Source organism: Macrosteles quadrilineatus, unplaced genomic scaffold (assembly GCF_028750875.1).
Source record: "Macrosteles quadrilineatus isolate MER2022 unplaced genomic scaffold, UCM_ALF_1.0 Scaffold_8__2_contigs__length_117827958, whole genome shotgun sequence".
NCBI lineage: Eukaryota > Metazoa > Arthropoda > Insecta > Hemiptera > Cicadellidae > Macrosteles > Macrosteles quadrilineatus.
In genome coordinates, this window is record NW_026542601.1 from 59,878,609 (window position 1) to 59,890,243 (window position 11,635).

The window sequence follows — 11,635 nt, forward strand, 5'->3', positions numbered from 1 at the left end:
CCAGTCACTGAAAATCCACCCGGGTATCCCGTCACTTCAGTCACTTTCACCCCTGCCCTTCTACTTTGTGATATTTATTTGTTCTACAAGCTTGAAAATCCGCACCTCAAACAAATGGATTATGCTTCAGGCATTGAGCACTCTCATAACCCATCTTTCGCACTTCATTTTAATTAGTTGTCTTCCAGATTACTTAACAATTACTATTCTACAGATTAAATACCTAAATGTCAATGTAATCTTTGGTCGTCTTAATAGTCGTCCTGGCAACTGTGGATACAAATATGTACCGTACTAATTCGCAAGCGTAAGGTGGGAAGTTATTGCTTTATAGTCGCACAATTAGGCCTATTGTTGAGTCCTTGGAGGCAAGCGGCCATCTTGGATGATTTCAAAAAGCTGCAAAATTTATCGTTCAAAAATATTTTTCAAACACCAAAGTGTTTATAATTTAAATAGCTAGTATACTGTGGGATTAGAAATGTTCTTTGTAGTTTTGAATTATTCTCCAAGGGAGTCCATAAAATAAGTTAACGGTCACGGTCATCTTGGAAAAAGGCCAACTAATACGAAAACAATATCCTGTGTTGCGCGGGCCGTAGCACACAAATAGTTTTCCCGCCTCAAACAATCAAAGGCGTGTGGAACAAGGCAAAATTCTTGTCTCTTTTGTGGCGAGAGGTAGGGGCGAGCCTAACGGGTTCCATTGATGGGCTACCCGGCTACCGACCGACCTGGGGTAGCGACTAGCGAGCCAGTGGATGGTTAAAGGTTCTGCCGGTTATTTCCATCTTATTGCTGGTTCTCGAGCTTTTTGAGCTCGTTGTACAGTGAAATATTACTTCCCTATTTTATATAGCCACAATCAAAGCGATTTTTACAAGAAATAATGAAGATATAGACTCAGTGATGTGTGGTTACTTAATTAAATCATGTTCCTTGATTGTTTACCCTTTTGTAAGAGCCAATAATCAATCAACTTATATTTCTTTATTTTTCGATTTATTATCTATATCAATTCAAGAGGTAGCCCTGTACCTGGTTAACAAATATACCGATTACATTTAACGTGTTTTCTTTGAGTTACGCCCCATGGGATTCCAAAGTTTCACAATGTTTACATTTTTGAAGAATGTAGATAACAGAATGTTTAACGAAGTCAGCTTTAAATGCTGTCAATAAAGTTCTTTGATTTTGCGGTCCAAAAGGTAGAAACGATTCGATTTGTGAAACTTTTAACTTTTGCTACGGGCCTGTTAATTGGAAATTCTGACATTCTTAATTTAAGGAAGTAAACGTATTAACATGACGTGTTTGGAGTGGGATTTGAAATATGTGACGTGTATCAAACTTTTTCTCTTCAAAATCCTCTCCGATGTAAAACACAGGTACGGCAGCTAGGTTTATTAGAATTCAAAAGTTTTTTAATTGTCCTCCAATGTTTAGAAATTATTTTTCGATCAAGTTGTTTAATGAATAAATAATTGTTTTGCCAAATTATGTTTCGAAAACAGGAACTAAAAATAGATCAGGAAATAGATATTTTAGTTCAGAAAACAAAGCCAATCAAATAGGCCTACGTACTTTTTAAATAAAAACACTGGTCAGATGGTTTTTAACTTTGCTGTTTATTTACTTCAATAAATTTCTAATAAAAATTACCACAGGTACTAATCTATATAAATAAAATTAGAGTTTTGTCTGTACATTGCTCAGAATCATCAACTTTTAGATTATTTTTACGTTTTAAACATTCAAGAATCCGAAAAAAAGTTTCATCTCAATTCCGTTATTATCTCAATCATCAATTATTATCTCAATTCCGTTGTTGTCTATCTTCCGTCTGTCACGGTCCAAAGGCCATTTTACGCGGCCTTCTCCTGAAAACGAGAGTACCTATCAAGATCCTCGAATCATTTTTTAATGTATTCACTGGATTGGCGAAAGTGTCTTTAGCTATTAAAATATGGCCTCGCTACTTTGTAAAAAAAACTTACGGACGTTTAAAACCCAATTTTGTGCGATTTTTGTCAAGTTTTCTCACAATGTTTATCACATAATCGTCATATGAAATAGCGAACAGCTGTTCGGATCAAGATTATTTTTCTCTAGCTGTCACTGATACGTTTACATTGAATATTGTTTACAAATACCGCAATCATTTCAGATCAAGTTTCAAAAGCAAATCCAAACCAAGTTGGATTAAAACCGTTTTTCCTTACATAACGGATTTAATTAATCGCAAGTGCAATAATGTGTAGGGTAACCGTAAATGAAAATAGAGCTTCTTTGTGTATAGAATTTCTATCGAGTTTTGGGTTTATAACCGGGGAAAAGACTTTGACTCAGTGTTCTATATGCCTGGGAAACTTACATTTTTTACATAAGCGTTACCAATAGCTTACATATAAGGTTTCAACTCGTTGACGGCACTTCAATGGTGGTTGTGTAAAGTGTTTAGAGACAACTGCAGTGGGTGATTGTAACAGAGGTTTACGGATTATGCTCAAATCGTATTTCTAATGTGTCTTCTCAACGCTATGTGCTGCTCGCTGGACCATACGTCCAACAGACCAATTATCCATCTCTTGGGTTCGTAGGCTTAAACAACTATTCATAAGTTGGTAGCGCATATAACTCAGTGTTCCGTACGGACAGGCCAAGAGCACCTTTGATAGTGAAATTTCCAACCTGAATGTTTAATGGCGAGGTTGAGGTATAGTATTTTAACTATATATCGTTTGGTTAGTTAGGTAAGGTTAACCTAACCTAACTAACCAAACGATATATGGAATTAAACAATTGAATAATCAATATTACTAATTTAGTTGTTTGTGCCAACAAATATGGAAGTGTACCCCTCATAGATCTATTACGCATTTTTTTTTTACTTGAAACTGTCAGATACTGTATTTGTTTGTATATAATAGTTTGGCTAGCATATCTGAAAATATGCAAACCAATAGTTTTTCTTTATTTAGGAAGGTTTCAACTGACCACTAGAGGATCCCCGTGCGTAGAACGGGCACACAGCTAGTAATTAATATTTAATTAATACATCTTATCTTACTAATATTATAAATGTGAAAGTTTGTGTGTTTGTTTGTTTGTTTGAAGTTCAATCACGCATTAACTACTGGCACAGAAGATATACTGTTTTTAATTTATAAATAATTTGTCATATTGTGCGAATCTTGGTGATTTGAATTTGGTGATTTGCTTTTTTCTGCTGTTTAGGTGCAGTGGTAGAACATTATTATGGATATGGTAGATGTTTTATACTATATTATACCGTAAATTAAAGAAACGACACGACGAGTGTCGTTGTCAATAATGTCGTCTGATTCTGACTGATGTCAGATGTTACACTGAATCGGTCACAGGGATAATAATTAGTTGTAACCTACCACTAGCTTACCTAACTAAGTTTGAGTGTTGCTATTTGCAGTGTGGGATGATTGCACTGGACAGTTTAGCTATCTATTTCAGAAAAATAAAGTTTAAAATAAATCAAATTCTAGGATCTGTTCTTAAGTTGTGGCCGTTTTGAGATGGATGCTTTCAGAGTTCAGTTTAGCCTAGCCTGAACAACTGGATTACTAGCTTGACTTAGTGGTTCATCCATGTTTAGTTTATAAACACTAATCAATGCCTAATCTAGCTTATAGGTGCCTTATTCTACTCTGTTTTAAAACTAATATACATAGGCATAAGCTTTAATTTTTGTATTAAATACTGGGTGCATCATTAAGGTAACTCCGTTAGGTTGCTTTTTAAAAATACATAATTTCATAAATCACTGATACCCTATATCATCTAAGTGTGCTCAGTACATAATGACACTCTCTCAAAAAAGTAATAATCCTAACCCAAAAAAATATAGATAGGTAGCTTTAGGCCTACAGAGGATGAGTGTTTATATTTATATCACTTATATTTATATGTCTGTGGTTAGGTTTTGGTTATGTTTGCCTTAAGGTGGCTATAAGCTTAGGACTAGATATCAAATAAACTCCCAATTAACTTATAGTGCAGCCTAGCCCTAATTTGTCAGTGTCAATGAAATAGTGCAATATCAAGGACAACCAAACTTGGATATACAACCATGTTTATACCTAAGGTTCCTTTTTGGTACTCACCAACAAGGATCAACCGTAATTATTTTCAGTCAGAAAGTGTCCTGAGTTTCCAGAAAATTGTAACTTATTACATTTTAAAAATTGAGGGTAAATTAAACGTTTCGGTTCTGGTTTTGGAGCGAGTCCAAGTTCTTGCAGTGACTAATACTTCAAAGGAAGGAAGGTGGGAAGATTTTCATACTACTAATAGCCTTCTTTGAATTCAGCGTGAAAAATACTGGGTAATTTCTATAGTTTCGGCCATTTAGGGGAACCAAACAAATTTTTAAAAACTCTTCTATCTCATCATTTTAGTAAACTATGATATTATTATTTGAATAGAAGTTAAATGTCAAGGAAAAAAATACCGCAAATTTTTATTTTTGGGATAGCATTATATTGACCAAGGAATACTCTCAAAGTGTAAATTTTCCCGAACAAAGCTCGGTCCCCAGCTACTTGTCAAACAACGCAATAATGTACGTTATTTCATAAAATTTGTACCTGAGAAATGTACAAATGGAAAATGCATTTCTCGTAAGTGTAAGCAAATCTTAAAATGATAGGATTTGTAATGATACGATCTTAAAACGAGCAATTCAGTATTCTTATTCAAAACACCAAACACCCGCCACTGGATCAAAATGTGCCCGCACGGCGCAATCCGGCACGGTGGGAAGCCCCTCTCGTACAATTTAAATTACGTACATAAGCCAAAAATAAAAAATATGATTTAGAACATTTCACTTTTTGTATACAGAATCCACTGTTTTTAAATTAACCTGACCAAAAAATAAAATAAAGTAGTAGCCGACAAAAAAAGTTCCGTGGAAATTTGCTATGTCACGTTTCATAAAACATTAAAAATAATCGACTTTATTTGAATATTTAAAATGAAAAGTACCGGGGGACCGAGCCGTGGCTCAGTATGTATATTTCGATTGTAAAAGCAATATAAAGGAAACTCGTGTTTTCTTTATAACTAATTTCGGCTTTTATTGTTTAAGTTTCAGTGGAATTTTAATTTACTATGATGTAACTATGATGTTTATTTTAATCTTACACATTTCTGTTATTGTAAATAAATCATAGAAATTAAAAAAAAAATAAAAGTAGTATTTTTTTAAATACGTTCCTAATGAATGAATTAATATGCTATCACAGGTTAATACAGTAGCAATCAACTACACAGCATTAAAACAGCACAGTGTATGTAAGGGGTGTGATTTATTTCTTGGTACTAAATTAAGTCATTCTTCAAGTATAAGTAAAACTTCAGCATGGGAATACTCTCTAACGTACTATCATATGATGGATTAGCTGAAGGCAGATAAGTCCGAATCAAGCTTATATTGCTTACTATAAAGATTGTTGTAATACAATTAACTTTAACTAGTGGTCGTCCAGTGGTCGAAAACTCGACCAAAAATATGTAATGTACAGGTTTCAAATGATTTAGGCCTAAAACTTTTTTTCCCCGTGTGAGTAACTAAGGACTTCTGGATAATTTAAATATGATATTTATATGTTTCTTACTCAGGAACAATGCCGTTCCGGGACACTATATAAATGGACGTTAACGTGATTATAAATTTGCATTTTACATAGTCAAAATACAATAGGTATTGCGCAACCGTGATATGTTAAGTCATTAACCTTGGTTTACTAATAAAAACTACACCGTATGCTTACTCAAACAAAACAAAACTTGCTTACTGTACAGCAATAAATCACGTAAAGAACAAAACAAAATGAAAATGTAGACTAGAAGACTACTGATACCGTAGTCATCCTAGGCTACTACTACATGATGTTTCAGAACAGAAGTATGGGGATAAAAATATTAAATAACTCATAAAACACCATAAAATCATAGTACTGTACTTAAGTCTTTCTGGTAATAATAACAATGATAAAAATAAGATAAAGATTTTTTTTTTTTTTTTACAAAGAGGTTGGCGGCCTCTTTTAACCTTGCATTTGCCCGTCCACATAGACTAAGCGCCCGTGCGTGGATCGTTAACAGCAAAGCAAGGAGTGAGCCAGTACAGTACAAAGGTGAACTGTACTGATAAAATGTTATCGGCAGTGACCAGGATCCGAACCCACGACATCGCTGCCTTGGGCCCGAAGTCCGCGACGCTACCGACTGAGCCACCGACTCACTAAAAATAAAAATGATGTAAAACACCTCTTATTATTTCTCTTTGTTCTATTATTTCTTTGGTTTCTCTACATCCACAAGTTGTCATGGTTACTAATCACCCAACGACCCAACCACAAAATATTGTAGTGTTGTGACAGCAGACAGAAGCAGACGATTGTCAGTATGTCAGTGTCAGTGCAAGATTGTCAGTCTGTAGGTGCGAGCGTATAGGTTGACCTTGACGATACTGATCGATATTTCTCCGTTTTGCTTCCATCTTATTTTTGTTAAATGAACTGTAATATTTCAATAATTGGGAACCTACGGCACATAAAAATTACCGTAAATAGTTAAATATATCGTTCATATCGAAATATTAGACTGAAAAACACAGTTAATAAAACATTTTCTTGGGATTTGTGAGGTTATATAATATATAGGCATCATGATGATGCGACTCCAGTTAAGCGAGGTTCTACTGTATTTGCAAGTTAAAGTTACAAATAGAAAACCCATTATGGTTTGTATTCAATGACCGATGTATTATACAAAATAAATTATAACTTATTTTGATATTAATCAGCAGCATTTATTACAGCTTGCAGCACTTATTGGTATATATAAATATCCCAGTTACTATTAGTAAAAAAAAAAAATAAAACACAAAATTGTGTGGCCATTCAATTTTTATAAAACTTAAATCGTAAAGTCCACAATCTGTACATTGTTAGAGAGCGAGAGACAGAGAGAGAGAAAGAGAGAGAGAGAGAGAGAGAGAGAGATTTGATAAGGAATCTGAAAAGTAAACAAATAATCGTTTCTGGCGTTCGTTATATTGTACCCCCCTCCCCCCCCCGTATTTACACTCGTGACCACTTTTTGTTGCTTCCTTATCATTCATCCGTCCCAAAATATAATTCATGTAATAGTTTGTTTGTAAAATTGAAATTATTATAAAAATATTTTATCTTTCGAGTGTAGTTTCATGGTATTCTTATCAGATAGAATAATATCGTTGTCATATGTAATAGTTACTCCTTCGCGTTACGCAATTGCGTAAAAAACAGTTCCAGTATCTCGGACAAGATTCACGTATATTTCTCGAGATAAAGAAAATCCGTATAGTTCCCGGTCCGTGGAAACACTGTAAATACTAGGATAAAAAATATTGCATAAAGGAGAAGTTGACTAAAATTTCAACTGAAGGTAAAAAAAATCAAAATAACTTAAAATATGAGATGATGAACGGGTAGGATCAAGATTCAACCAATTATAATTAATTAATATTCGACGATCCTTATTAGAGGTGCATCATATTTATTTGGAGTATGAAAATGTTTAAACATTAACACGTAGTTAATCACTATCCCAACACAAATAGTAACAAGGAGTAAACGAAGGTTACAGACCGCTGGGTTTTACCGCTACAAAGTAGGGTAGGGTGCCGTACTGGCTACACTACTCCACGATAGAACACACGATGAGACAGTCTCCGCATTGGTATTGCAGTTACGCTTATCGACACAGGCAGCAGCACCGGTTTGCTGTTTTCATACGTATAAAGTGCACGGGAAGCCATACCTGACTGGCTTATGGGAGAGCTGACTGGCTTTCGGGCGGGTGACTGCCACACCGAGTAAATTACCAGCGCACTGACTGCCAAACCGGGTGGGCACAAAAGTATATATATATATATATATATATATATATATATATATATATTAAAATTAAAACATATATAACAAAGTACCCTTTTAGTAATTATTTTATTTTTCATGACGACATGTTTCGGAACTAAGTCCATTGTCAAGTCATTTTTACCATAACCTCATTCTTTAAACTAACAAAATTAAAAATATAATCATATGTAAAAATAATAAAATATGTTAACTAAATCTTAATACATTTTGGTATTAATTTTTTTCATTATACTATATGAATGTTTTTCTTTCTTTCCTTAGTTTTTCAATTTTATCGTAGATAGGTTGGTTTAATTTTGGAATCATTGTGTTGAGTATGTTGTTCATTCATATAGTATAATGAAAAAAATTAATACCAAAATGTATTAAGATTTAGTTAACATATTTTATTATTTTTACATATGATTATATTTTTAATTTTGTTAGTTTAAAGAATGAGGTTATGGTAAAAATGACTTGACAATGGACTTAGTTCCGAAACATGTCGTCATGAAAAATAAAATAATTACTAAAAGGGTACTTTGTTATATATGTTTTAATTTTATTATATTAGTAGCCCTAAAAATGCAAGAAAATAATATATATATATATATATATATACGTCCGTAAACGTGATAACTTGGGTAATTTTTGTCCGATTTTGACGAAATTTGGTTTGAAGGTGTAAAGCGGGATAAACTTGAAAGAGTTGGCGAACCAGCATGATCAGGGGAACGGGGTTTTATGGGGTAAAAATTTCTTTTTCTCATTAGACCCTCAAAACGCAAAATTTCCCAGTTTCTCTCTAGACCTTTTTAAAGAGCTTAAAAAGAACAAATAATATAGTATATCAAAGTGTTTTTGTATAGTTAATGGTATTGGCGAAAATGAAAAAAATTAAAATTAAATTTAAAATTACGTTATTCTTATGGAGAATATTGTAAAATGTTGAAGTTTGCTTGTTTATGGATATATTTTGATAAAACTTGGCAAATTTATTTATTTTATACTAAGCTATTATTATTTTACTTTACTAAAAATCCACTTTATTATTTTCATTGTAGCAGCAAACCTAGGTACTCGTTAAACCTAATGTTAATTAAGTAGATTTAATTAAAATCAATTCAGACAAATTGAATTCGCTTAGTCGGCAGGTTTGTTGAGGCGGGGCTATTTATTTTGCGGTAGCATACAAAATGCAGACATAGCATACAGTTGAAGTGTCCCTAGCCAATTTGAATTAACATAATTTTAATTATTTCGTATGGCTTTTTTATACGAAGTAAGGGGTGTCTGATCATTGATGGATATTGATTCCAGAAAAAGTTTAATCTTGTCGTCATCTCTAGTTTACTGATGTTGATTGTCTGGACCGCTGGCCCAGGGTGTAACCCTAGGCCGAGGGTCAGGAAGGGCTCCGCCTACCGCCCCGCGCACCGCCCCCCTGGCCAAGGACCCTCCATCATCATTTCATCCTTCCCAGGTCATTGCGGGTTCTTGGGCTGCATTCGCCGCATGATTGAGAGATGAAAGACCACACTATCAATAGGTATATTGTAAAATTGTGAAATACTTTTTTCAATCTTTACTGTTTGGACGGTGCACAATGATTTATAAACAGTGTTATGGCAGATAAAGTGGAAAAATACAATTATTATAAAGGTTTAGCATAAACAAGAGTAGAGAAGCGTACATTTGCTTTTTTTGCTTGGCAATGAACGTGAAATTACAATATTTGACATGAAAAATAAAGAAGATTTTGTTTGAAATTGATAGAAGATGTACGATGTAGTAAAATACCCCCGTCGCAGCAAACCTGCAGACTAAGGGAATTTCCAAAACATGTTTAGATTTTTTTATATTCCCTATATAAAGAGAAGAACCCAATATAAACAGTCAGCTGAATTCCTTGTTTAAATAACACTAGGTGAACCCGTGCGAATTCGCACGAATAATAAATTGGGATATTAGGCCTATAGCAACGTCGTCGTTAGAAGTTGCGTCGTTGTATCGACGTTGGTCTTGAGCTTGATCGTTGGCTATTTGCATTCTAAGTTCTTTTCGATCTTTAGTGGTAGTATTTTGCAGGACGGAGCTCATCATGCTGAAAACTTGCGCGTATGGATTAATATCAACCAAATGTTGATTCAAAATGTGCATGAGTTCAGTGCTGCAAGAGCCATTAGCTTTGTTTGGCATTCTTCCTTGAACAGCGGTTTCGACGTCCGTGGATATAAATTTGGGCATATGTAAGATGCTCCCCTTCTGACGGTTGAAAGGTGCCAATCAGGTGATAAATTGTTTCGTGCACCGGTACATGAAAGGCCCTCCACCGTTGTTATGTCCTTCAATTTTAATTTGAGTGCTGACCATTGCGAGCGCAGAGTTTTACGATCTAATGTTCTCTTTGTAGTTTCTGCTCAAACGATTTGCTCCATTAAGAAGGCTTTGGATTCACTTTTAGTAGATTATCATTGAGTAGATTCACTTTTCCTTTATGACAGCAGAATGAAAATCCTTCGCCTCGTCCTCTTTGTTCTTGCTAAACATTCTTTAAAATGTAGCGCACCACATTTCTGACATTTTAATCCCATCTCGCCAAGTAAATAGTGCTGAATTCTTGTATTTGTCAGTGTAATTTTGTGAGTACACGTTGTCACTAACTGTTCCAGCTCGTCTGGGCTCCTTACGTTTTGCATTGCTTGCCGTATGTTGACTCGCAGTGTCCGACCGGCAATATTTCTTTTGTCGTCGGGTCCTTGGCATGTTTAAACGAAAATTTAATATAAAACTTTTCTCCCGTCGTGTCCATAACGTTTCTTTGCCGGGTTTCTAATTATTAAAAAAAAACATGCAAACTGTTTACATTTCAAAACCAAACAAAACAGCTGGGATTTAATTTTTGTTAAACTAATGTATTGACATCTGTTTCAGAATATAATAACATTCAAATCAATCACAATGTTATCCTTATGGAAGGAACTTTGAGGGCAGCCCACGCCCTTAAAAGATATATTTCGAAAATCTAAAGCCAGTTTGCACACCTACACACCTAGACGAACATTTTGGTATATAATATGTGGGGTTAAATCTTAAAACAAAAAAGCCTTATTGTTCACAAAGTTTCATGTCGCGTATTAAATATAGATAGATAGATTAACTTTAAACAGTACTTAGGTTTTCTGCTACAGTGAAAGTAAGTTGTGTTTCTAATGGAATGCTGATAGCTTAGTATTAAATAAACAAATTTTCCAAATTAAACCAAACTTTTTCCCTAAACCAGCAAACTACAACAACGTATTTATTCCCCTATTATAAGTATATCATGGGAATATTTGGTTTTCGCTTTTTTGGAATTTTCTCCGTAACTGTTAGACATACAACAACGATTCCGGGTATTAAACTAATGTTATTAAAGCCCTAAAAAATGCTTCAGAAAGAAAATGTAAAATGTAATGTTTCGAGGTCAAGAATGGGGGATTCCCTTATTTTTACTCCATAAAACCCCCGATTCCATAGTCCGATAACGCTGATGGTTTTGCGAACTCGTTCGAATAAACTTAGGTTTACACATTGGTACCAAATTTCATCAAAATCGGATCATTTTTGCTCGAGTTATCGTTATCGCGCTAACGGACATATGAATTTGAACAAATGGTTTTTTGTCCTCTGGAGACCCCAAAACGAACAAG